We start from the raw sequence: 27,418 nt of genomic DNA, 5'->3' as shown, positions 1-27,418 counted from the left end.
ATTCAAATACTCTAAAATTTAGCCGATGTAAGATGCTATCATAGGCACACATTTTTAATACTTGCATATTCTTTGATTTGTGGAAAAAAAAAATTTTGACTTGTGAAACAGTCAGTATTTCAAGTAGGGATGGACCGATCCGATATTACATATCGGTATCGGTACGATACTGTCTTAAATTACTGGATCGGATATCGGAGAGAAAAAAAATATGTAATCCGATCAATATATGTAACAACCAGAGATGGGCAGTAACGCGTTACTTGTAACGCGTTACTGTAATCTGATTACTTTTTTCAAGTAACTAGTAAAGTAAGGGATTACTATTGCAAAAATGGTAATTAGATTACCGTTACTTTCCCGTAGGAACGCTGCGTTACTGCTTTACTAAAACCATGATTTTTTTGCGAGAATGTCTCATGACAGTGACGTAAGCGAGTGCGCCGTTAGTGACAACAGCTGTGTGCAGAGCAACAATGGATAACATATCGATTGTGGGAGAGAGTGTGCAGCGTTTAAAGCGTGGAAGTACTGACCTTACTTTGAGTTTGATTCCATAAAAAGTGACAAAAACATTAGCGTCCATCGTGCGTGGGAAGAAAACTTCTTTTTACAGCGAAAAAACCCCTAAACTTCCAAGCAAGCACCGAGTAGCTATGGGAAACTCACAGAGAAACTCGCGGCTTCTTCAACTGACCACGGCACACCTGCACCAGCATAAACCTCCGCCTACGCCAGTCCTGCTTTACAGGTGAAAATAGAGCAACAGGACCGCTAGTCTTTGACTTTATTTATTTTCTGCTGTGTTTTACTTGCATCTATTTGAAAGAGTGAGTGTAAACACACAAAAAACATTTTATTTTATGTACTGGAATGTGCAGAAAATAGGTTTAAATGTTAAACTAATTTCTTCAAGTCAGAGAATGTTGCATATAATTAAATTTTTGCTTGATGTATAAAGTTAAAAGGTTAAAACTAATAAAACAAGTTTTAAAAAGAGACTTTTCCATTTGATTACATTTTGTATGATGGATTATGCAGAAAAAGTAGAATTGGGCTGAAAGATCTATTGCTTTATCACCTCTTCAGGTTGTAAATCGTGTTTTTAAAAAGTAACTAAGTAATTAATTACTTTTGAAAATAAGTAATCAGTAAAGTAATGGGATTACTTTTTTGGGGAAGTAATCAGTAATTAGTTACTGATTACTTTTTTCAAGTAACTTGACCAACACTGGTAACAACAATATGTAACAAATATAACCCTGCCAGGTATGGAGTGATACATCAGTGTCCAATGTAGTGATTTATGTGCAAATACACCGTCAACACTGACACAAATACAAGAAAACAGCGTTTGAATAGCTGTCCACTGTCGTGACCACTATGCGTGAAAGGGTTAACATCTCTTAACAATTTAAATACAATTTTCAAAAGTAATGATAATAAAGAAAGAAAGAAAAACATGTTGCCATGATGCTTTGTCTCCACTGGTTTTTTATTGTCCTTTTTGTTTCTACAACTTATTTTCCTCTACTTCCTGTATTTCTCTGTCTCCATGTTCAGTGTTTAGTTTATGTATCTTAAGGTTACTTTGTCCTCCAACTAAATGAAAATAAAACTCAAGTCCTGTTATGTGCTCCAGACAGACATGTACCCAGCATAATGAATGCTCTTGGTCCCCTTTCAACGTTTGTGAAACCATCTATCAGGAACCTAGGGATAACCTTCGATCCTGCTCTTACATTGGATACTCACGTCAAATCTCTGGTTCGGTCTTGCTTTTATCATTTAAGAAATATTTCTAAATTGAGCCCCATAATAGCTCATACTGAACTGGAGATTGTTATTCATGCTTTTATTTCATCACGACTGGACTATTGCAATTCACTGTTTACATGTCTAAACAAGAGTTCCCTGGAGCGTCTGCAGACTGTCCAAAATGCTGCAGCAAGGCTTCTGACGAAAACATCGAAATACTCACATATAACACCGCTGCTTATACAGTTACACTGGCTCCCTGTCGAATTCAGAGTCCACGTTAAGATTCTGGTTCTCACATTTAAGGCTCTTCAAGAACAAGCACCATCATACATCATTGAACTCTTACAGCCCTATGCCCCTAGTAGGTCTCTGAGGTCTTGTGGTCAGGGCCTACTTGTTATTAAGTATACGAGACTGAAAACTAGGGGTGATCGAGCTTTTGCTACTGTGGCCGCCAGACTGTGGAATTCTCTTCCTCAGAACTTAAGATCTGCTGATTCACTGATTACTTTTAAAAAACAGCTAAAAACACATCTTTTTAAAATTGCATTTTGTTAACTTTTGATTGTACTTCGTCTTTTTAATCTGTGTCTATACCTTGTAAAGCACTTTGTGATCTCTTATCTAGAAATGTGCTATATAAATAAAATTTTACTTACTTTACTTACTTACTTTTACTTTCACAGATTGAGTGCTCTCACTTGTGTTCAATCTGCCTGCTCGGTTTGTATAAAGTGTGGCCTTTATCAGGTGCTGGATAGTGATGGGATTTCCGGCTCTTTTGGCTCTGAGCCGGCTCTTCAGGTTGTTTTGTTGCTTTAATTAATTTATTATTAACAATAATATAAAATTATGCACAAAAGGAATTACCAATGTAAAAAAAGTGGTTCTATTTATATATGTTTATATATAAATATATGCGGTGGCCCCTAGAGACAAAGCACGTACAAATTCCAAAGCACGTACAAACTCCAAAACAAATTTCTAGCATTAACTTAACTTCCAAAACAGAGCTACCTAGATCACTTAAACTACACAATTGAAAGCATATGTGTATTGTTTGTGTATTTATTCACAAGCACTCATATATATTAAAATAATAAAAAAAAAAAAAAGTTCATTTACCTGTTACTACCACACACCAAATCTGGTCGTTGGTACTTGCTGGCTTGTGTAGCCTCTAGGTAACAAAAGCTCAACACTGCACCTAGCATTACTATACCTAATACCCTACTATACCCTAATGTGACGTTGTTGTCCCTGGCTCTCTTTCTTTCTCTCTCCCTCCCACTCTGTTCCTGTACTACTGCGAGTGTAACTACCGCCCCTCCCCCCTCTGCCCTTGTGTAGCCACTAGGTAACAAAAGCTCAACACTGCGCCCAGCATTCTGGAGCACTTCTGTTATCTTTTGTACGTGCTTCGGAGTTTTTACGTGCTTCGGAGTTTTTACGTGTTTTGGAGTTTTTACGTGTTTTGTCTCTAGGGGTCACCGTAAAGATTCTTCTATTTATTCACTCCACATAAAATGTCTTTTTCTGGTGCATTTGTGGCCATCTCTTTGTGAGCACCAATGAAATTAGTGCCGCAGTCAGAGCGCAGTTGCCTTGCAGGTCCTCGGAGGGTGAAGAAACGCCTCAGTGCATTAATGAAACTTGAAGAGCTCATCTCTTCCACTACTTCAATGTGGACAGCCCTTGTACACAGGCACGTGAATAATATTGCCTACCGCTTTCTGTTTGCTTGTCCCCCTCTTGTTCGCCTTGTAGTTACTTCCCATGGGCCAAACATGTCCATGCCCACGTAAGAAAAGGGGGGCTCAACTTGGAGGCGATCTACGGGCAAATCACTCATTAATTGCTCCTCAAACTTCCCTCTCAGCTTCTTGCATGTCACACATTTACTTATGACTCTGCTAATGCATCCTTTCTCTCCTACAATCCACAAGCCACTTTCTCAGACAGCGCCCCCTGTAAAATGCCTGCCTTGATGGCTTGCTTTCTCATGGTGGTGGCGCACAAGGAGGGTAGTGATGTAGTGACTGCCTGGCAAGATAATACGGTTGGTGTCCTTTACTCCCAGCCCCGCGCGATTAAGGAGGTTGCATAAAGGAGGTTCTGTTTTTCAGAGATCCGCTTTATCTCCTCTGTATATGTTTCAAACTGCACATTTTTAATGATCATTGTCTCTGCTTGATCTAACAGTTCTGGGGTGATGGCCGTTTTACAGATGTGCCATCCTGTACAGTTTGGCTCAACATTTGATTGTTAAAAGCATTGTGCGATGTGAATCAAGTTTGACATGGTTTTCCGAAGTGAGCGCCATGTGGAGAAACGCTCCCAACGTCCTGAGCCCAAAACTTCCTTTGTAATGTTAGTGCAAAGTGTCTTTACCTCTGGGCGCACCTCTGTGTCGTTGTCTGGCTCCAGCAGTTTGTAATCAGTCTGCTCTAGATGGATGTATGAAGGGCACTGGAGAAACGCTGGACCTGTGAACCATGTCGTGTGTTCTAACTCAGCGGCTGGAACTGATCGTGAGCCGTGGTCAGCAGGATTCTCGTCAGTCGTAACAAAATGCCATTGCTCTGGAGTAGTTGACTCTCTAATACAACACACACGATTGTTTACATAGACATAAAAACGTCTGGATTGGTTGTGAATATAACCACGAACCACCTTGCTGTCTGTATAGAAACTAGTTTTGTCTATAGCGTGATCAATCTCTTCACATATCTGCCATTTCAACCGCCATTACTGCGGCGCAGAGTTCAAGCCTGGGTACAGTGAGCTCTGGCTGTGGAGCGAGTCGTGCCTTACCTAGGGCAAACCCAACCTGTGTCTTGCCATCCCCAGTGGTGACCTTGAGGTATGAAACTGCACATATTGCCTTCATGGACGCATCTGAAAAGACACAAAGTTCTACACAAATACAAGAAACAGTGACAGTGACATCTTAGTGTAAGTGCGTGGAACGTTGACTTTGCTGAGGCATTGGAGGGACTGTTGCCATTCTATCCATTTGCCTTTCAGATCCTCTGGGAGAGGTGAGTCCCACTCTGTTGTCTGTAGCAACAACTTAGAAGCATCTTAGAAGCAGACGTCCTCGAACGGTGACTGGGGCCAAAAACCCAAGTGGGTCAAACACACTGTTCACAGTTGAAAGGACTCCTCTTTGTGTGTATGGCTTTTCAGCATGAGGAATGTGAAAAGTGAAATAGTCCTCCATTATATTCCACTTTACTCCAAGACTGCACTGATCTGGGAGTTCATCCTTGAACAGATCCAGATTTTGGAGATCCTTGGCTCGGTCTTGAGATGAGAATGCGTTCATCACTTCAACCTTATTTGATGCTATTTTTAAGAGGCGAAGATTTGAGTCTGCTAGCATGTCTTGTGTCCGTTTCAGGAGGTCGATAGCTTCATGTTCGATGAGGACAGACTTTAAAGCATCATCCACATAAAAATCATGCTCAATGAAATGGCGAACATCTGACCCATATTTGGCTTCTCCCTTTTGCGCGGCCCTCCTCAAACCATATGTGGCCACAGCAGGCGAGGGGCTGTTTCCAAATACATGCATGCACATTCTGTAATCCACGAACTCTTTCTGTGGATCGTTGTCTTTGTGCCAGACAAACCTCAGTACATCTCTGCAGTCCTCGCGCACCAGGAAGCAATAGAACATCTGCTGGATATCTGCGGTTACTGCGACTGGATGTTTTCTGAACCTCACTAGCACACCTAATAGACTGTTGTTCAGATTAGGTCCTGATAACAGCACTGTGTTGAGCGACATACTTTCAAACTGCGCGCTGGAGTCAAATACAACTCGGATTTGTGACGGCTTTTGAGGATGGTACACTCCGAAATAGGGCAGGTACCAACACTCTTGTACTGGGGGTGCGAGCTCTACGTGCCCATTGTCCAACATTTTCTGCATAACGTCTATCGGGTGAACTTTCATTTTTGGGTTTTTGTCTAGAGTTCGTTCAAGTGAATTGAGGCAACTGAGTGCGTAGCGGCGATTGTTAGGCAGCAATGCTCTGGGCTGGCGGAACGGCAGTGGAGCCAACCAGCTTTGTGACTCATCCTGGAAACACTCATTGTCCATGATATTCAGGAACTGCAGATCTTCCATGGAGGGTGCAAGCTTATTGTCGTTCTTGGTCTGGCAGAAAACATTGTTTCCTATAGTTCTGTTTTGTGTTCTGTCCTTTATGTTTGAACCACCAAGTATTAAGTGTCGATTTAATAGACTGGTGTCTGGCTTGACAGTAAAGTGGCTTTCGCACGGGGAAAAATGAGTTGGCCTTCCATTCGATAGAACATGAGTCTTAAAAGTGACTTAGGAAGGTTTATGAGTATTGCCTAAGCACACATCTCCTATTATCACCCAGCGTATGGTGCATTATGCGGACCATTGATCTGACTGCGCACTTTATGAACTCTCAAAATGTCTCTTCAAAGCAACAGCAAAATGTCTGCACCACTGTCCAAGGGTGGTATTTTGTGTGCTTTGCCTTTGAGGTGACTGTGTGTCACGGCTCAACGGCACGAGAGAACAGGGATGGACACAGGCGCAGAAACCAACCCGGAAGCGAGGTGACAGAAAACAAATGATTTATTTCCGCCCACAGGTAAACAAAGGTGAAACACAAAGCGACGCCACCACACTAGTGGCGCGTAGGATTCGTCGGTGATAATGAGGGCGACCTAGACACCTCTAGGAGACGGCTGAACAGCGGGGACAGCGGGGAGGTAGAAACAGGACTAGGTAGGGGCCGGGGGCATTGGTTTCAGATGGAGGGGACAGGTGGAGCGGAAAACCCGGAAGCGGTCGAGGCGTGGGGAGGCAGGCAGGTGAGCGGTGGGCCGGCAGGCCACGTTGTGTAAGCAGCTGGCGGCCCAGGTCCAGGAGGACGGGAGCGAGGGGAACAAGATCTCCACTCCGGGTGCTATCGCTGAGGACAAGAAAAGACAGGTCAGTCATCACACGGCGTTAAGACAAGGTTTAGGATGCTCCACTGAACTAACATGGGAATAGCAGATACTCAGGCGATGAGTGGTTGAGAGCGCAGGTCTGATATACCGCTGGCACGATTGCTCACAGGTGGTCAGCCAGGGAGGGGCAACCGGACTCCGCCTAAAGGAGGAGGAGCCGCTGTCTGAGACCTGCAGGTGCCCAACCAGACCATGACACTGTGTGCGTAAGCCGGGGAGGGAGTGGGAATTTTCTCTCTTTTGTTGGGAATCATGTTGCACTCAATTAACATGGGCAGCTGAATAGCGAGGGAGCTATCGATTGCCTCTTATCATATACCCAGAGGCTCTTCTGCCAGAAGTGAGACCTATGCCACTGCATGTCTGGAGGGTGTATGGCTCTGCCTTACCATTAACCTCGAACATGTCAAAAAACTCAGAGCGTGCTAGTGAAACGTTACTCTGGTCATCTAGCATGACAAACATTCTTTGGTGTTTTCTAGGATCGTTGGCAGGATAAACATTAACCAGGCATATTTTTGAGTAAGATTTCCCAGAAAATCCTTCCCCACATACCTCAGTGCAACTTGAAACAACTGCAGTCTCTTGTAATTCTTGTTTCTCCCCGCCGTGACTTGCTGGGGGCTGAAGAGCTTTTGGAGAGCGAGGAACATCTGAATGCAGAGCTGTTGGGTGCTTATCACTGTTACATTCAGAGCATTTGATTTCTGCTCGACAGTCGCGAGCTACATGTTTGTTAGAAGCGCAGCACTTGAAACAGATGTTGTGTTGCTTTAATATCGCCTTTCGTTCCTGAATTGGCTTTTCTCTGAAACTTCTGCACTGTTGTAAGGCGTGAGGTTTGTTGCGCACAGGACAACATTTGTTCGGTCCTTCCTCGGATATGGCCGTAACGTTGGTTTTATGCACTGAAATTGACCTGCGGTTGTTGCTGTAACCATCTCCAAGCTTGTCCCTTTTAACTCCAGAGTTGCAGGTTGACAGCAGATTGAAGCTTGGATCGCCTTTGCTTGTGTCTGTATGAACTGTAAGAAGAACGTGAATGGAGGGAAGGTCACCTTGTGCTGCTACTTGTAGTGTGAGCCTTCCATCATCCACTTGTCTTGTATCCCATACGGCAGCTTATCCACAATGGGAGCGACACCTCACGCTGTATCGAGATAGGAGAGTCCATGCAAGTACCCTTCTTGTTTTGCTGCATTTATCTCCTGCAACATATCACTCAGCTCTCTTAGTTTTTGATTGTCTCTGGGCCCTATTTTAGGAAATTGATCAAGTTTGATGAAAAGAGCACTTTCAATGTCTTCCGGCGACCCACAGATTTCTTCAAGCCTCTTCCACATTAGCTCTAATGCCACAGCTGGGTTTGTTATGTTTACAGCTTTAATGCGAGGTGCATGCTTGCTAGATTCTGGGCCAGGTGATTTTACAAGGAGGTCGATTTGTTCAGATGCCCCTAAGCTCTAGAGTGTCAATGGCGTTGATGAAAGATGACTTCCAAGATAAATAGTTCTCCGGCTTGTCATCAAACTTGGTGAGTTCAGAGGTTAACAACTGACTTCTCATTAAATATTTGGCAAGCTCATTGTCAAAACTTGCAACAGCAGGCTCCAAGACAGCTGCTTCAGCGGCTGTGGCCTCAGCTTCACTTTCTTTTGCTAGAACATCAAGCTTTGCATCTAATTTGGCTCTTTCTACTTTAAATTCAACTTCCTTCTTTGCAAACTCAGCTCTTTTTTGGGCAGCTTCAGCTTTAGCACGGGCAGTAGCGGCAGCTAACATTACGCTTGCAGTGGAAGAGCGGCTAGATTTCTTTGACATCGTGGATCTTACTTCATATCCTTCTTTCTCCATCTTTAAGCTGATTGAATGTGCATTTATGCTGACTGGGTGTCACTGCGTCTGTCGTGCTGGTCTGGATACAGCGTGTAACAATGCAGTCTTCATCGTTGTTGTAGGGTGTCCCTTTTCACTGTACTGGCCTCGTAGAACCACTTTCTACTATCCAGGAGTTAAACACCTCCACATAAAAGTCACGGACGTCAGAGTGGGTTTAGACTTTCCCATACGGAAAAGAAATAGTAAAAACTTATATGTGATTACTCATGAAAGTGGCCACTTTCATGAGTAAATCATATAAGGCTTACATGATTTACTCATGAAAGTGGCCACTTTCGCATTACTTTCATACATTGTTTTAGTAAGTATCCAAAACATACAAGTTTCATTATATAATTTTTCAAGGGATCTTATATCTGTTTTCACACTTATATGCTTTTCATACAAGTTTCACACAAGACAGATACAAACTTTATAAGATTTATATATATCTTTTCCATATGGGTTGCTTTATATGGCAGGTGTGAAACTGTAACAGCAAAATACAGTGTATATGAGTGTCAAACTAAAATAATTACTTGAGGAGTAACCCTAACACTTGGTGTTAGCAAGTGCTGATGCTAACACCAAACAACTGTCTACAAACCATAAATTAGCATGCGTAATACAGCATCTAAGTAACTGCTATTAATCAACATAAAGTGCCAAAAAATAATGCATACTCACAGGGAATGCCTTTTTATCAGCATTTCACAGCATAGATCACATTAATCAGTCGATTGTCTGAGTCTTTCTGTCACTTCTCCTGTCCTCACACGGACCATGCCTTTCTCTTAAAGGGCCAGTGCACTAACCAAACAAAACAAAACGTACAAATTTGACAATCCGGTTGTTCAGTGATGACGCGACGAATCCTACTTCCGGGTCTAAAGTAGTCTGCGTTTAATATGGCTTTTGTGTTGTTAACATGTTTAATGTTATGTATTTTCTTCTATTTGATCTCAAAAAGCTCCTAAAACAGTCAGTGATCCCTGTTGACCTCCCTCGGCTTTTATTACCGCTAATCATTTATTTAAGCTCAGTTTTTAAAACCTTAGGATGTAACTACAGCCCAGCCCATGCAGCAGTATATGAATGACTAACCTCGTATTGTGGATGGATTATCTCAGTTGTTCTCCTGGCTGAAGTTTGGTCCTTTTACAGCATCCTGCCATGCGATTACATTTGTTTCTGACCACCGAGAACACTCACGTTAACTTTTATCGAGTGGAAAAAAAAGTTAGCTTGTTTATATTATGCTAACATAGCTATGTCGCTAGCGGTCACGTAGCACATCATTATATACCAGCTAGCCCAACTTCAGTAACCCTACAAACGTCACTGCTGTTTATTTTTCTGTCTTCATTTATGCTGGAAGTGATAGGAGAGCTGTACGTTTTAATTTGTTTCCAAAACCCCGCAGTCAGGACATGCTATATTGTATTTAGATAGAAGCTAGCGAGCTAACTCCCTGCTAACTTCTAACTCCGTTAAATGTCATAAATTCCGTTTTCATGGATGCCTGGATGTTAAACTCAATTGTTACACCTGGTAGAGCATAACGCTGATCATTTTATTAAAGATGAAAGACTTTAGACAGTTTTTCAACTCTCAGTAATGCCACAGTGATCGTTTGATATATGGACCTGCAGCGGAGTTTAGACCCAGACATGGCTAGTGACGTCAGACTGAACAACCGGATAGTCAGAACACGCCCCTCCCCCGTCTTCTCAGTGCAAAGCACAAGGCTGGCGTGCGGAGTGAAGCAAAAAAAGTGAGAGAGAGAGGGTGAGAGAAAAAAAAAGCTTGCGTCGTTCACTTCAAAGATCCGGCTCTATGCACCGTTTCGTTCGCGACCGACACATCACTAGTGCTGGACTGTGTATGTGTGCTCCCTGTGTCAACCTACTGTAAATCTAAATTCTTGTTCGACTTTTTGGATTCATTGCTTTCTTTCTATTGCAATCTGTACTCTGTTTCAAACTTTCTTTTGATTGGCTGACATTTGTTCAGGTTTTGGCTATGATACAACATTCACATGGCTGCTGCTAGATAGTTTTTATGAAACATTTTAACCTCCCTGATTTGTTTGTCATGGCTTGTGGAAAAACACACAGGCTCCCCAGAGAAGAACCAGAGAAAAAAAAAACTGGACCATTTAACATGGATATTAAATGATAAATTACAGTAACTTGCCTTAAAACTTGGCACATGGAGAGTGGAGCACAAACAATCAATAGATGAGAGGAGAAAAGCCAGCTCCTGTAGCACACAGTTAACATTGTTAATTGATTATACCATGATGTTTTTATAATATTCAAAATTGCATACTCTTCATCATGATTCCATCATAGTCTATTTTTAAATTTAGCTTTTATACATTGATACTTGTTTTTTATTTTTTATTTACATTATGTTTTTATTTTGGTTGTACTAATGTAAGGTGACCTTGGGGGTCTTTACAGGTGCCTATAAATCAGATGTATTATTATTATTATTAATATGCAACTGCCTGATTTTGTTTAAACAATTATTGCACACTTTCTGTAAATCCAATAAACTTCATTTCACTTCTCAAATATCACTGTGTGTGTCTCCTATATGATATATTTCACTGACATTTTTTATTGTAACAACCGACAGTTTATACAGGAAAATAATGACTATTAATAAGGTTGCCCAAACTTTTGCATCCCACTGTATATCAACAGTCCACTTGTGGTGTGTGTGTGTGAGTGTGTGTGTGAGAGAGAGAGAGAGCTTATGTGTCTTTGTAACAAAATCTACTTAAAAATGAGGGCAGGAAGTTACAATAATGTCCCCCAGAAGCCAGAAGCAGACAAATATAGATCCAGGAGATCTGGGCCACCACAGCCCAAAGAGTACCGAATACCTCACATCTCTGCGACATCTGTGCACCCATCCCAGAAGGAGAGAGGCCCCAGATTGGGAGCCCAGGATCAGTGCTCGTTTTCATTATTGCTATATTCCCCAATGAAATCTCTTAATGTGATTGGCCCCTCCCCAACCTTTGCTCTGCACCTTGTAGAAAAAGTTTAGTGTGGAAGAAGTGGTGAGAATGCAGAGCTGGTAAGCTTAAAGAAAATAATAAAAAGAAAATGAAAATAGATGCAGCAAAATGTGTCAAATTAACCAACATGTCAGCTGTTGGTGCTGCTGCACCGTCAATAATTGTACCAGCAACAACTAATAACCAGGCCCCAGAGTCACAGTTGGTATGCTACTTATTTTTGCATACCAACTGTAAAACTGAATCATAACACCTATTAAAAAAAAGTTAACATTCACACTACATTACACATAAGCTGATGATGCTTAAGGTAATTAAGATGTTATAGTGCTGAAAATTGCACTCAGAGAATCAGCTACAGTGACTGAAGCTCTACTAAAAAGAACAACACGTTTAGTTGAGTAGAATGCTGACATACAGACCAGTGTGTGTGGTCTTCCAAGTACTTCTTCTTTGACTCCCACCACCCTCTGGAACACAAACTTGGAGTAATCAAGACCCTATAACACCGGGCAGAAAATGTTCCCTCTAGGTCTCAAGGGAAAAAGATGGAACAAACATCCAAAGGAAGGACTTTAAACATGTGCTTATCCTAATTGGGCTTTCATCAAGTCAGCAAGGACTTGTTTGTGTGGGTCCCCCCTGGGCGCTCTGGCTTCCTCCCACAGTCCAAAGACATGCAGTTAGTGGGGATAGTTTAATTGGGAACACTAAATCTAGTTGTCTTTCTAATTGTCTAGTCTCATCTACTTTTAACCCTAAGAGAGTTTCCCAGGCTTGTTCTCTAAAAAATCTAAAAAAGAATTATGACATACTCCTGGACATGGGAGAGCCTAATTGTCCTGCGTAGACGTTTGCGGATGGATACTCGATGGTCGGTTATTTGACCCTGGTGACACTCTCGATGGAGGACATTAAATGACATCTACCAACTCGGAACCACAATAGAAACAGAGTTCTGGATCATTGGAGCTGGCTCAGACCTGGGTTATTGAAGAATAAGAAGCAGCTACAGCTGTTCAAAATCCCACAAGGCTGGCTGACATGATAGTTGATGGGCAGGGCTGTTGGTACTCAGACTATGTTTATTGAACGCAATATGGATAAAATCTTGGAGAAGCTCATGGCTCTGCGATATGGATAAGATCTTGGAGAAGAAGAACGGGAATTGAGAGACCTCGTGACCAGTGACAAACATTCGACCTACATGTGACAGGTGAGACCTGGAGACTTGGGACCGCCCCTGGTGGGCGGAGCTGGTCTTCACTCCTTTCATAAGCGCAGGTGTGGGCAATTGGGTATTCCTTTGCAAACCTGAAGCTGCGAGTGCTTGGTCCGAGTTGGGCAAGTTGGTGTTTCTTAACTATGAAAGTCTGATACGCGTCCTCCCCTAAACTTCTGTTAGAACGGTAGGTTACACAAAAATGTACCACTTGAGCTCTGGCTGTTGGCAGAGGTTTACAGTTATTTGCACCCTTGTAGGTGGGAAACATTGCTCCCGTGAGAACGGTATAGTGGACTTCATCGCCACTGACCCACATTTATTAGGGTGTGACACGAACTTGTGGACAGGTAACAAAACCAATTCAGTGGAGGAATATTCCTGTGTTTTATTGTCCAGCTAGTGATCTCCTGCCTTTTATTCACAGAGTACCGAGCTGCTGCTTTGCCAGGTGGATTTCTGGCTGCGGGCAAAGGACCCGACACATCAGTGTGTTTTCATTTGTTTTAAACTGGTGTAAGCCGACAGACTGACTGCTGCGGCTGTCGATGGTTTTTGGTTTTTTGTTTTACTTTTTCTGTATCAGTAGGCACCACAGATATTGATTCGCAGGCGGTGAAGGCGCTGCAGGGAAAACAAATCCTTTTTTTGTCTCCCCGCTCTTGCATGCACAGCGGGGGGCCCGAGTGAAGACGGCACCGAAGATTTGCCTTTTTTTCTATAGTGTTTTACCCATTTGGGGTCATGTGTGAGTTGCCGTCCATTTTTAACCTGTGTGCTATGTTGATTTGTTTTTAAACTGTTCTCCGCAGCGCTTGTCCTGCCTCACGGGCAATCGTACAGTCTTATCGTTTTTTAATAAGGTAACGTTTTTAATTGTTTTTAGGTGCTGCTGTTACACTGTTTCTTTTATTTTGTATTAAAAATTAAACTCTTTTAAACTGACTGTGCGCCTACGGCTCTGTCCTATTTTAAATAGGTACCTACCACGGGTCACAAACTGGCGTTGTCGGACAGGACGAGCCTCTAGGTGTGCACAGCGATTAGTCAGTTGGTTTGTGTAAAATTTTTATTTTTATGGGTGTGTGTTTTAAACTGTTTTATATTTGTATTTATTTTTTTAGGCAAAGCAGCAGCTGGTAAATCCTGGTGGTAACAAAGTGTAATCTGCATTTAAACACAGTAGGCACTTACTGTTGAGGGTTTTTATTTTTTTTATTATGGAGTCCCAATCAGGCATTTCTAGCCCCTGTAGACCTCATGACTCTACCTCTATGGAGGGCTCTCTCCAAGAGAGGCTGGTTTATATCCCTAGAGAGAGGTCGTGCCCCCTGTTTAGTGGAACTGGGGAAATTGGTGTCCAAAGTTGGGTGGAGGAAATAAAATCTGTAATGCGCACTCGTAGACTTGCCCCTGTTGATAGAGCCCATTATGTCTATGATCATTTGACTGGTGATGCTCGTGAGGAAATAAAATATAGGTCCCAGCAAGTAAGAGAAGATCCAGACTGCATTTTTGATATTCTCCTTAGCCAGTATGGTTGCCCCATGTCCTTTATTGCTGTTAAGGAAGCTTTTTATGCAAGAAGGCAGCAAGAAGGAGAGTCACTGAGGGAATTCTCCCATGCATTGTTTTCTCTCATGGACAAAATGATCCAAAGTTGTCCAGAGAGGCGAATTCCTGAGGCTGCTAGACTGCTTTCTGATCAGTTTGTAGAGGGTGTCCGGGATGGAAATTTGAGCCGCGAGCTTAAAAGGATTGTTCGCGAACATCCAGATTATGACCTCCATACTTTAAGAGATGAAGGCCTCAGGTGGGAGCGGGAAGGCAGAGTAGGAGTAGAACCCGGCCGGTTCAGGACTTATTCTGTCCCAGCAGTCTACAGCATTCAGCATACAGGGCAAACAAAGGGGCCAAGGGATACTATTGGGTCAGAATTAGCAGAGGTTAAGGAAATGTTAAAACGGCAGCAGGCCCAGATTGATCAGCTTACACATGAGTTGAGAGTTGCCCATACATCAAGTAAGTCTAGGTTCACGCAGAGAGGAAGGCAGGTTATTTGCAGACGGTGTCAGAAGCCTGGCCATTTTGCTAAAGACTGTGATAATGAGAAGGTAGTAGCCTTTGAATCTACAGCCCCTAGCAGGAGCTCATCTGGGCAGGGTACGTTTTCCATGCAGGCGGAAAACTAGCACCCTCTGTTATGCTGAGCCACATATCAGATGGGGACATAACTGGCTCCAACAGTTGTAATGCTCAAATGTCTGGTCCCCCACCCAAGTTGGTAGGCTCCTGTCCAAAGGTTACCATTAATATGGGAGGGGTAGATGTCTCCTGTTTATTAGACACTGGATCCATGGTCACTACCATCACGGAGAGTTTTTTTGCCAAACATTTTAAGAACTGGGGTCCAGAGAAACTGAAAGCATGCCATTGGCTGCGGTTACGGGCAGCTAATGGGCTAGATATTCCCTATGTTGGCTACCTGGAGCTTGATTGCCAAGTGTTAGGGAGGCAAATACCGAAACGTGGTGTGTTAGTTGTTAGAGATCCTTTGGAGCCCAGCCCCAACTCAGAAATATGTGGAGTACTCGGCATGAATGTGATCCGTGAGTGTTATAGGGAGCTGTTTTTGGAACATGGCTCTGCTCTTTTTGACCTTCCTTTAGTGCAGGAGGATCCTTGGCAGCAGGCTTTGCAGCATTGCCATACAGCGCAGCTACAGCCTGAAGCACAAGTTAGTGGCCCAGTGAGAGTTAAGGGTAGGAGAAAAATTTGCATCCCCGCAGGCACAATGAAGTTTGTACCAACTACATGTCGGAAAGTCCCTTCAGCACACACTGGAACAGCGCTTTTCGAACCATTAGATGCCGGTTTGCCTCATGGTCTCCTTTCTTCTCCAGCTTTGCTCCAGGTGGTCAGTGGCACTGCATTTATCCCAGTTACCAATGTGGGATTAACTGAGGCCATTTTGCCACCTCGCAGTCAGCTTGGCACCTTGTGCCAAGTTGAAATTGTCAGCCAATCGGATGGCTCGACCAGGCTCTTGGAAGATTTGGGAGAGGAAAAACGTGTTACCATGGCAACCCAGAGTGTGGAATCCAACCCTCTGAAAACTGCAATTAATGCAATTGATCTCTCAGCCCTCACTGTACAGGATCAGGACAGGGTAAGGGCCCTTTTGCGTGACTACTAATCTGTTTTTTCTTCTCATGATGGTGATTTAGGGTGTACCAATTTAATGACTCACGAGATCCCACTTTTAGATGAGACTCCGGTCCGCCAGCGGTATCGACGGATTCCACCTTCAGAGTATGAGAGCGTTAAGGCCCATATTCAACACCTGTTGGAGAGTCAGGTGATCAGAGAAAGTTGTAGCCCTTTTGCATCCCCAATCGTGGTAGTACGAAAGAAGGACTCCAGTATTAGGCTTTGTGTGGATTACCGTCTGCTGAACTCAAGGACTAGGAAGGATGCTTTTCCCTTGCCCCGAATTGAGGAGTCCTTGGATGTGTTGTCAGGTGCATGTTGGTTCTCTACCTTGGACTTGGCTAGTGGCTACAATCAGGTCCCTGTTGCTGAGCCAGACAAAAAGAAAACTGCTTTCTGTACTCCTTTTGGGTTATTTGAGTTCAACCGCATGCCGTTTGGCCTCTGTAATGCACCAAGCACCTTTCAGAGATTGATGGAGCGAATGTTTGGTTCCCAGAATCACCAGTCTTTGTTGTTGTACTTGGATGATGTGATTGTCTTCTCTACCACAGTAGACGAGCATATTCAGCGCCTAGGAGCAGTACTGGAGACCTTGCGGGTACAAAACTTGAAGGCCAAGTTGGAAAAATGCTGTTTTCTGCAGACAGAGGTAAAGTACCTTGGGCATGTGATCTCCAAGGACGGGGTAGCCACGGACCCAGACAAAATATCTGCGGTGTCTAATTGGCAAACTCCTAGCTCTGTTGCTGAATTGAGATCATTCTTAGGGTTTGCTAGTTACTATCACCGCTTTGTTCCAGGTTTTGCATCCCTAGCTGCTCCGCTCCACCAGCTGGTGGCCGAACTGGCTGGGACTAAGCACAAACGCCCCTCCAAGCGTGCATTGCAGGAAGTTTGGACCGAGCAGTGTGAAAATAGCTTTCAAGAGTTGAAAGCTCGGTTGGTGCATTCCCCCGTATTGGCTTATGCTAATTTTTCACAACCTTTTATCTTGGAGGTTGATGCCAGCCACTGGGGTCTGGGGGCAGTGCTTTCACAACAGCAAGCTGATGGCAAGGTGCGTCCTATAGCTTATGCTAGTCGAGGGCTAAAGCCCACGGAACGTAACATGTCCAATTACAGCTCCATGAAACTTGAATTCCTAGCCTTGAAATGGGCTATGACTGAAAAATTCAGAGAATATTTTCTGGGTAACAGGTGTGTTGTCTATACAGACAACAACCCCTTGAGCCATCTGACTACAGCAAAGCTTGGAGCTTTGGAACAGCGCTGGGCGGCTCAGCTCTCTTCTTTTGATTTTTCAATTAAGTATCGTCCGGGTCGTACAAATGGCAATGCAGATGCTTTGTCCCGACAGTGTCAGCCATCCGATCAAACTGTGTCTTTAGAAACACTGCTTCCTGGTACTTCCCTTCCAGACTCTTTAGTGCAAACAGTTTTACCACCCCAACAAGTAATCCAATCTATGATTTCGGTTTTACCCTCTCATTCACTTGCAGACCTTGCTACTTTGCAGAGGGAGGACCCCACGATTAGTGGTTTTTTGAAGTTTTGGCGCAGAGGAACTGGCCCTACTCGCCAGGAGAGAAGAGATTTGCCAGCAGCAGTGCTGGAAATGTTGCGCCAGTGGAGGAAACTGGTAGAAAAGGAGGGCGTCCTTTATCGGCAGATCTTTCAGCCAGATGGGGGGGAACCAGTGTGCCAATTAGTGGTCCCTCAGAGTCTCAAGAATGAGGTTTTACATGGCTTGCATAATGACCATGGTCATCAGGGAACTGACAGGACTGCAGACTTGATACGCAAGAGGTGTTATTGGCCAGGTATGTCTAAGGAGGTTCAGGATTACTGTCAGCAATGTGAACGTTGTGCGCAGGCTAAAGCAGTTTATCCCAAACCTAAAACAACCATGGGTCACCTCATGGCTGTGAGGCCCAATCAGATTCTGGCAATTGATTTCACATGCCTTGAACCCTCCGTTGATGGCCGTGAAAATGTATTGATTCTTACTGATGTGTTTTCAAAGTTCACTCAGGCCATTTCTACTAAGGATCAAAAGGCAACTACTGTGGCCAGTGTTTTGGTTTATGAGTGGTTTTATCGCTTTGGTGTTCCCTCTAGGATCCACTCCGATCAGGGGAGGAGTTTTGAAGGAGCATTAGTTCAGCAGCTATGCCAGTTATATGGTGTGGAAAAGACTCGCACCACTCCTTACCACCCACAAGGTAATGGCCAGTGTGAGCGTTTTAATCGGACTCTGCATGATCTGTTGAGAACCCTGCCCCCTGAGCAAAAGCGTCATTGGCCCATGTATTTACAGCAGCTCACCTTTTCTTACAATACCACAATCCATCAAACTACGGGTGAGTCACCCTATTTTCTTATGTTTGGCCAAGAGCCCCAGCTCCCAGTTGACTTCCTGTTAGGCAGAGTGGAGGAACCCACCCATGGCCCGGTACACACTTGGGTCCAAGAGCATCAGAAACGTCTAGATGTAGCTTATAAAGGTGTGAGTAACCGCACCAAAGCAGCAGCGACGCTGCGTGCAGATCGTCAACCTGCCACAGCTTCTGACCCCTTGCCATTGCATCAGTTAGTGTATTTGAGAGATCATAGCATTCGGGGACGGAATAAAATCCAAGATTTTTGGGGCGTTACACCGTATTGTATTGTCCGTGCCCCTGCTGATGCTGGTCCTGTGTATACAGTGGCCCCACTCAATGATCCAGAACAGAAAAGACAGGTTAATAGACAATTTATCAAGCCGATCCCTGCTGATATCTGTGAGAAAATAAGGGCAGAGCTCCAGCAAACTGCTAACCCTAGAAGTTCACCTGACCGGTTACCCCCGTCTGAGGATGAGGGAGACTTTTATGTGTGGCAACGAAGGGAGTCCCCAAGAGGTGACCCCCAAAGTGTACAAACTGATTCTGCACCTTGTCCCCAACAACTCCCAGAGGACCTGGCTATAGTAATGAGGCCGCAGTCCAGAAGGACTAATCCTGGTACCCTGACTCCACAGTGTAGTGTCCCCACTCCATTAGCTGAAAGTGGTACAGTTAGAAGAACGACACGCTCAACAGCTGGCCACCATTCCAATCCACACCATCTGCCCCAATCAGCTGAAGCCAGGCCACCTAGTGTACATTCAGTTACAGCTTTTTATAGACCGTGGCTTTAAGGTTTCATTGTCGGGTCGCCAATGCAAAAACCAGGGGGAGAATGTGACAGGTGAGACCTGGAGACTTGGGACCGCCTCTGGTGGGCGGAGCTGGTCTTCGCTCCTTTCATAAGCGCAGGTGTGGGCAATTGGGTATTCCTTTGCAAACCTGAAGCTGCGAGTGCTTGGTCCGAGTTGGGCAAGTTGGTGTTTCTTAACTATGAAAGTCTGATACGCGTCCTCCCCTAAACTTCTGTTAGAACGGTAGGTTACACAAAAATGTACCACTTGAGCTCTGGCTGTTGGCAGAGGTTTACAGTTATTTGCACCCTTGTAGGTGGGAAACATTGCTCCCGTGAGAACGGTATAGTGGACTTCATCGCCACTGACCCACATTTATTAGGGTGTGACACGAACTTGTGGACAGGTAACAAAACCAATTCAGTGGAGGAATATTCCTGTGTTTTATTGTCCAGCTAGTGATCTCCTGCCTTTTATTCACAGAGTACCGAGCTGCTGCTTTGCCAGGTGGATTTCTGGCTGCGGGCAAAGGACCCGACACATCAGTGTGTTTTAATTTGTTTTAAACTGGTGTAAGCCGACAGACTGACTGCTGCGGCTGTCGATGGTTTTTGGTTTTACTTTTTCTGTATCAGTAGGCACCACAGATATTGATTCGCAGGTGGTGAAGGCGCTGCAGGGAAAACAAATCCTTTTTTTGTCTCCCCGCTCTTGCATGCACAGCGGGGGGCCCGAGTGAAGACGGCACCGAAGATTTGCCTTTTTTTCTATAGTGTTTTACCCATTTGGGGTCATGTGTGAGTTGCTGTCCATTTTTAACCTGTGTGCTATGTTGATTTGTTTTTAAACTGTTCTCCGCAGTGCTTGTCCTGCCTCACGGGCAATCGTACAGTCTTATCGTTTTTTAATAAGGTAACGTTTTTAATTGTTTTTAGGTGCTGCTGTTACACTGTTTCTTTTATTTTGTATTAAAAATTAAACTCTTTTAAACTGACTGTGCGCCTACGGCAGAGGTGGGACCAAGTCATTGTTTTGCAAGTCTCAAGTAAGTCTCAAGTCTTTATCCTCAAGTCTCAAGTCAAGTCTCAAGTAATGTCAGGCAAGTCAGAGTCGAGTCTCAAGTCACTGGTGTAAAAGTCCGAGTCAAGTCACAAGTCTGAAACTTTGAATTTCAAGTCCTTTCGAGTCTTTAAAAAAAACAAACGAAAAAATAATGTTGCAGTTATGCTAAATGTAAATATTAGACCATGTAATTTTAAAATCTGTGTTTTTCTCAACACATACAAAATAGTGAACTTAGAAAATATACACAAATTGTGAAATTGCACCTCTTTAAAATGCAGCTCAATTAAACCTAGCTCCAAGAATAATTTTCACCGACAGTTCTGAGATAAGCTGCATGTTGTTCTTGGATGCGCTTGTAGGACCAGCTTTAAAATCGCATGACAAAAATATCATACACATTAAAAAAAACTGTATCACCAACGTAGCCTGGAAAACATTTGCTAGTTAGATGAAGTCAGCTATCTCATTGTAGCATATTTATATGCATATTTATAATTATACGGTTCTTGGAGTGAGTGCATACACTCATGAAGTTTAGTAACTTCCGGTCACTGCAACAAGCCCAGGTACAGTTTACCGACGGATGGGTGCAGGACCTTGAAATGCACCGTGTAGAACGAAAGACCATCGTACGTATCATAAGTTTACCAGTCTCACAAATCGTCTTCATAAATACACATTCGTTAACCGTTTATTAATATAACCTTTGAGCTCAACGGTAATTAATTAGTAGTGGAAATAATTTCTGGTAGCATCACAGAAATGTAGCAGTGACAATAATACTGTATGCTGTAATCGTACTGGACAATTAGTGATACAAAAAACCTGTTTTATCCTGTGAATAAAAGTATGTGTTTTTGTCAGTGTACCATAATAACAGAAGCGAAACGCAATATTGTGTCAGGATAATTTACTATTTATGCATAATAAATAAAGGAGCATAGCGCGACAATTTCTGTTCAGCGCCAGACTTGCTTGTAACCTATATCACCAATTATGTTAAGAAAAATGACGCATTAACTACAACAGCAGACTGACCTTTGTGTAAATGCTTGGAGCAGACTAACCTGTGAGCTGGAGTGTTCTAGGACGTTATATTTGATCTTTGAATGGCTGCAATCCAGTCGCGTCTTTGTTACTTTGGAAACATGGCTCGAACAATTTCTCTTCAACGACGTAATCCGATAACAACCGATCTCTTTACCCGTCGGCTTCCCGTGGCTGTCATGCGACCGGCTATTGCAGTTAATAATACAACAGCTTCTTGACATTTTTGTGTTTCTTTTTATCGCTGTGTGACTGATTTTAATTGAAAGCCTGCGTGCGCTAGTACCGCTTGCCACGAGTTCCCAGAATCCTTTGCGGTTCTACCCGTGAATGACGTCACATTTTCAATCTCCATATAATATGCATGTTAAATTTTATATTTGGGGTAAAATATCAAGTCTTTTCAAGTAAACCGGTTCAAGTCCAATTCAAGTCCCAAGTCATTGGTGTAAAAGTCCAAGTCAAGTCACAAGTCTTAGAACATTTTTTCAAGTCAAGTCTAAAGTCATAAAATTAATGACTCGAGTCTGACTCGAGTCCAAGTCATGTGACTCGAGTCCACACCTCTGGCCTACGGCTCTGTCCTATTTTAAATAGGTACCTACCACGGGTCACATACTGTAAAATTGGATGCAGTTTGATTGCACTAACCAAAACAACTACCATCTTCATCTCATACCTGGCGCCACTTGGATGCTCAAGTTGTTATGACTCTCTTTCCCCTCATTCACCCCCATCTTGGATTCCAAACGTCTTTGAACGTTTATCTCCAAGGCCGAGGTCAGACAGCAGGTCTGAGACCCAGCACTGGATTAATACTCTACGCTTGGCAAGATGGCTGTGTCTACATCGGCTCACCTCTCACCCCCTTACCCACCCCAGTTGCTTGTTTTGTTATGTGGATATGTATTGTAACGATGGTTAAATGTTATTTTACAGTGACAGGTTGGCTATCTCTGCATACTGTTGTTATTTCTTTAAGATACATGTTTGGTTGTGCTGCAGGAAAAAGGAAGTTAATGTGTGCAGGAAGGGGAGAGGGGTCTTGCTTGCTGAGTGACTGTACGGGGCTGAAGTGAGGTGTTGCATGAGAGCACTCTCCCCGGGGTTGTCTGTGTTGCCGAATAAACGGACAAACTGAGATCAAAACGTCTGATTCTTAAGAACGTTACACTGGTGTCAGAAGTGAAAACACCTAAAACACCCGACACCCTGTTGGTGGCAACGCTGACCGTCATGAGACCCGAGGATGTTGCCAGACAAGATTAAGAAGGAGACGGAGGAGAGGGAGGTTCATCCGCGCTCGCCTGCCCATAGAGTGAGGGAAATGGCGCTGAGGCTGGAATTTCTTCAGGTTTGACAAGGCTCGGGAACTTTTCGCGCCATGGCTGTGATTCCGGTAGGACGCAGTTGACCTCACTTGGCGTGCTGTCATGTGATGTAAACAAACATGGCGGCGCCCAGCAAGCTGCGGCGAACATAAAAACGCCTAAGTTCAATGGCAGGACACCATGGGAAGCGTTTATTGATAAACAGTTTGAGCTGTTAGCTGTTGCAGCTGGCTGGTCTGAGGAACATAAAGCTCTCCAATTGGCTTTGTGCCTGTATGAGGATGCAGCTGCATGCCTGCTGCTGCTGACCGAGGAGCAAAGGGGAGATTATAATGCTCTGGTTGGGACACTTCAGAGACGTTTTGGGCAGTATAACAAGCCGGTGCTGCTGAAGTCAGAGTTCCACAACAGATGCAGATTGCCAGGGGAGCCCCTTCGCATTTCGGCCCATGAAGTCGAGTGTCTTTGCCGGAGGGCGTATGACTGCATGCCACCATCAGTGCAGGCGGAGTTAGCTTGGGACCACTTCCTGCAGGCCCTGAACCCTAAAGAGCTCCATATGGTCAGCTTGCTCGACCGGCCACACTCAGCGGTTCAGGGAAATGCCCACGGGCCCGTGTAGGTGGGAGTACACGGGCCAGGGAGAACGACATCCCCACACCACCGCCACTTCCACCCGGTGCAGTCATCACTGTGGGCTGGACCCAAGTTGTTCCGGTGATGATTGCAGGGGTCCTGACACGGGGTCCCGTCGTCCGGTCGTCCCAACCGGAGCTGCTGTGCAACCAACTAATGTGCGACTTAAGACTGTAACCAGTGACCTGGCCCCAATTAGAGGGAGGGGAGTGTTCCAGTTTAAGGTGGGAGACCTCAGTGTGCCTTATGCTGCCTGGGTGACTGACATGCAGGACGCTTGCATCCTTGGGCTGGATTTTTTGCGAGCCATTGGTGGTGTACTGAACTTGGGCAAAGGCTTCCTAATACTCCCTGATGGGAAGAAGGTGCAACTTATTCCTCCCCCAGTCTGTCTGGCATCTGCCGCAGCGTCCACCTCCACTTCGGAGACCCTTGCATACCCGCCAGCAGAGCAGCAAGCAGAGGAGGAGGAGAGGCTCTCAGCAGTGAGGAGCATCTGGTCAAAGAGCTGTGAGGGGCTGACTCCACAGCAGCAAGAGAGTCTATGGCAGGTACTAAAAGAGTTTAGAGACATTTTTGCCCTGAAAGAAAGTGATGTTGGCTTGACAGACTTGGTAGAGCATGTCATTGAGACCAGGGATGCCCAGCCTATTAAAGTGCGCCCCAACCGCCTGCCCCTGGCTCATCAGGAGGCTGCTGACAGAGAGTTGTGTGAAATGATGAAGGCGGGCATCATAGAGCCAGCTGACAGCCCATGGGCCTCCGCTGTGGTGATGGTGCCTAAGAAAAACAGCCCAAGGATGCATTTCTGCATGGACTACAGACCACTCAACAAAGTGACAAAAAAGGACTCTTACCCCCTTCCCAGGATTGACGAGTCTCTCAATTTAGTAGTCAGATTATCCTGGCTACTGGCAGGTGCCACTGTCCCCTGAGTCCAGACCGAAGACAGCCTTCTGCACCAACAGGGGACTATGGGAGTTCAAAGTCCTGAGCTTTGGTCTTTGCAACGCTCCTGCTACCTTTGAGAGAGGCTTATGGACAGTGTGCTGGCTGGTGTCCCACGGCAACGGTGTCTGGTCTACCTGGATGACCTTCTAGTACACGGGAGCTCCTTTGATGCTGCCCTGAATTCCCTGACACAAGTGTTGGGGAGGGTGGCAGCTGCAGGCCTGAAGCTGCACCCCGACAAGTGCCACTTCATGTGGAGGGAGGTGGAGTTTCTAGGCCACAAGCTGGGTCATGAGGGCATCAGCACTTTGGAGGGAAAAATTCACACCATTACTGACTGGCCCACCCCAGCAGACCAGAAACAGCTCAAAAGCTTCCTAGGACTGGCGTCTTATTGTTTGTAAACGGCTTTTCCTCTATAGCTGCACCACTCTTCCGCCTGCTGCAAAAGGACTGTGACTTCATCTGAACCTAGGACTGTTAGCAGGCATTCAACACCCTCCGCAGATCGCTGACAGAGTCCCCAGTCCTCGGCCCCCTGACCCCACACTGCCTTTTGTCCTGGACACTGACGCAAGTAATGTGGGGCTGGGAGCTGTATTGTCGCAGGTCGGGCTGGACGGTGAGAAGGTGGTGGCGTACTTCAGCCGGATCCTGAACAGGAGTGAGTGGCGCTACTGTGTCACACGACGAGAGCTGCTGGCTGTGGTGGCAGGGGTAAGACACTTTATTCGTTATCAGAACTGATCATGCTGCCCTCCAGTGGCTGATGTCTTTCAGGGAGCCAGAGGGACAGGTGGCTCGCTGGCTGGAGGAGCTCCAGGCCTTCAATTTCACTGTGGAGCACAGAGCAGGGACGCACCATTCTAACGCAGACGCCCTCTCTCGCCACACGTGTGCTGCAGCAGGCTGCCATTACTGTGAGAAGCGAGAGGAGACAGAACGGGAACTGACAGCAATGGACGGAGCAACATAGCTCGCCTGCAGGGCCCTTCTGGTGGTGGATGCAGCAGAGTGGAGGGCACGGCAAGAACAAGACACTGACCTGCTGCCAGTCCTGCAGTGGCTGGAGAGGGAGGAGCGACCCCTTTGGGATGAGGTCACTGGGTTTTCCATCTGTACCAGGGGGCTGTGGGCTAGGTTTAATGCTCTCAGGCTGAAGGAGGGGGTGTTGGAGCGTGCCTGGAAGGATCCTGCCACGGGGGAGGAGAGGTGGCAGGTTGTGGTGCTAAGGTCGTTGAGGTCAGCTGTGCTGGAAGCCTGCCATCGGAGCACTTGCTCTGGCCACTTTCAGTGGTCAGCAGCGGAGGGATGTGGAAGACTTTTGCCGCAGCTGTGACGCACGTTCCTTGCACAAAGGGCCACAGGACCAGTCCCGGGCTCAGCTTCAGCAGCAACCAGCAGGAGCTCCAATAGAGTGAGTAGCTGTGGACGTCATGGGCCCATTCCCTTGTACAGACAGAGGAAACCGCTATGTTCTTGTGGACATGGACTATTTTACCAAGTGGCCGGAAGCATATGCCATCCCAGATCAGGAGACTGTTGCTGATGCATTAGTGGAGGGGATGTTCAGCCCCTTTGGAACAGCAGAGACCCTCCACAGTGACCAGGGGCGTAACTTTGAGTCCAAGGTATTTGCTGCCATGTGCGAATGCCTTGGGATTACGAAGACCCGCACCACCCCACTTCACCCCCAAAGCAATGGACTGGTGGAAAGGTTTAACAGGTAGCTGGCCCAGCAGCTAGCCATCCTTAACTCAGGGTCTTGGTTGTAGAGTGACTGTACGGGGCTGAAGTAGGTGTTGTACGAGAGCACTCTCCCCGGAGTTAATGGCCCGTTTGCCTGTGTTACGGAATAAACGGACAAACTGTCAATACTAACAGTGGTTAGCTGACGAGCTGGTGAAGAGTTATTCTTCTTCTAAATTTTATTGGTGGTTTTCAAACATCTGAATGATGCATTACCAGTACCAAGTGGTGTGGAGTCGCTAAAAAAATTCGCTAAAAAAATTTACCTCAAATCCTCCCAAGCAATTTACTCTCTCTCTCTTAAAAACTGGAATAAGGCCTGATAACTTTTACTTCTAGAGTCCTTTAAACCACTTAAACTACTTTTGGTATGTCTAGAAGATATTAAAACTTGGATGGCCCTAAAGCTTTTAAAGGATAATTCAGGCAAAACAGAGGTGGTTGTGGTTGGTCCTAGCGGACCTTGTGATCCCTCCGCTATTGATTTGGGACCCCTGGCAGAGCATTTTAAACTTGTTGTTACCAACTTGGGTTTTCTGATGGACAGTGATTTTAAATTGGACACTCAATTTAGAGCTACAGTCAAGTCCAGTTTTTATCATTTAAGGCGCTTGGCAAAGGTAAGACCTATTTTATCCAGATTGCATTTTTAAACAGTAATCCATGCTTTTATTTTATCTTGCTTGGATTACTGTAGCGCTCTGTGTTTGGAGTTAGTCAGTGCCTTCTCGCTCGTTGGCAGCTGGTTCAAAATGCTATTGCACGACCTTTAACCAGAACTCGCAAAAGAGAGCACAACTACTATCCTGGTTTCACTACATTCACTGCCTGTATATCTTAGAGTTCATTTTAAAATTCTAATATTTTTTTTAAATGCTTAAATGGTCTTGCCCCACCTTAACTCTCTGAACTTCTTCATCATTACTCACCCCCCAGGTTTCTCAGGTCAGCTGACAAGCTGCGCCTGGAGGTACCCAATTCCAAGAAGAAGCTGAGAGGGGACAGGGCCTTCTCTATTGCTGGTCCTAATTTCTGGAATAATCTGTCCCTGCACATTAGAGACACCCCTTCTTTGCCCACTTTTAAAACACATCTTAAAACCCATTTTTATTCTTTGGCTTATGACACAGTTTTTACCCCAATTCGTTTGCTTTAATTTAATCTAATGTGCTGATTTTATTGTATTAATTTAATTGTAATTATTTTATATTATTTTATATTTATTTTTTAACTCATTCAGTGTATTGTTTTTGGCATGTCAAGTGTACAGCACTTTTTTTTCAGCCCGGGTGTTGTCTGAAAGTGCTATATAAATAAATTGCTTGCTTGCTTATTTGCACCATCTCAGTGTGTATATC

General features: G+C 44.8%; 1 protein-coding gene and 1 long non-coding RNA gene across 2 annotated transcripts in view; both read left to right on the top strand.

Moving 5' to 3' along the window:
• The window catches only part of LOC113016706 (uncharacterized), a 91,870-nt gene that overhangs the window by 46,358 nt on the left and 18,094 nt on the right, over window positions 1-27,418 (top strand). The window lies entirely within an intron of this gene.
• On the top strand, window positions 12,837-15,544 carry LOC145428905 (uncharacterized). The gene is made up of 2 exons (XR_013909240.1): window positions 12,837-13,240; window positions 13,318-15,544. It is a non-coding gene; the product is annotated as an uncharacterized LOC145428905 (long non-coding RNA).

The sequence above is a fragment of the Astatotilapia calliptera genome, chromosome 5, assembly GCF_964374335.1.
Source record: "Astatotilapia calliptera chromosome 5, fAstCal68.1, whole genome shotgun sequence".
In the NCBI taxonomy this organism is placed as follows: domain Eukaryota; kingdom Metazoa; phylum Chordata; class Actinopteri; order Cichliformes; family Cichlidae; genus Astatotilapia; species Astatotilapia calliptera.
Note: the sequence above shows the minus strand (reverse complement) of the source record. Positions and strands in the feature narration are given on the sequence as shown.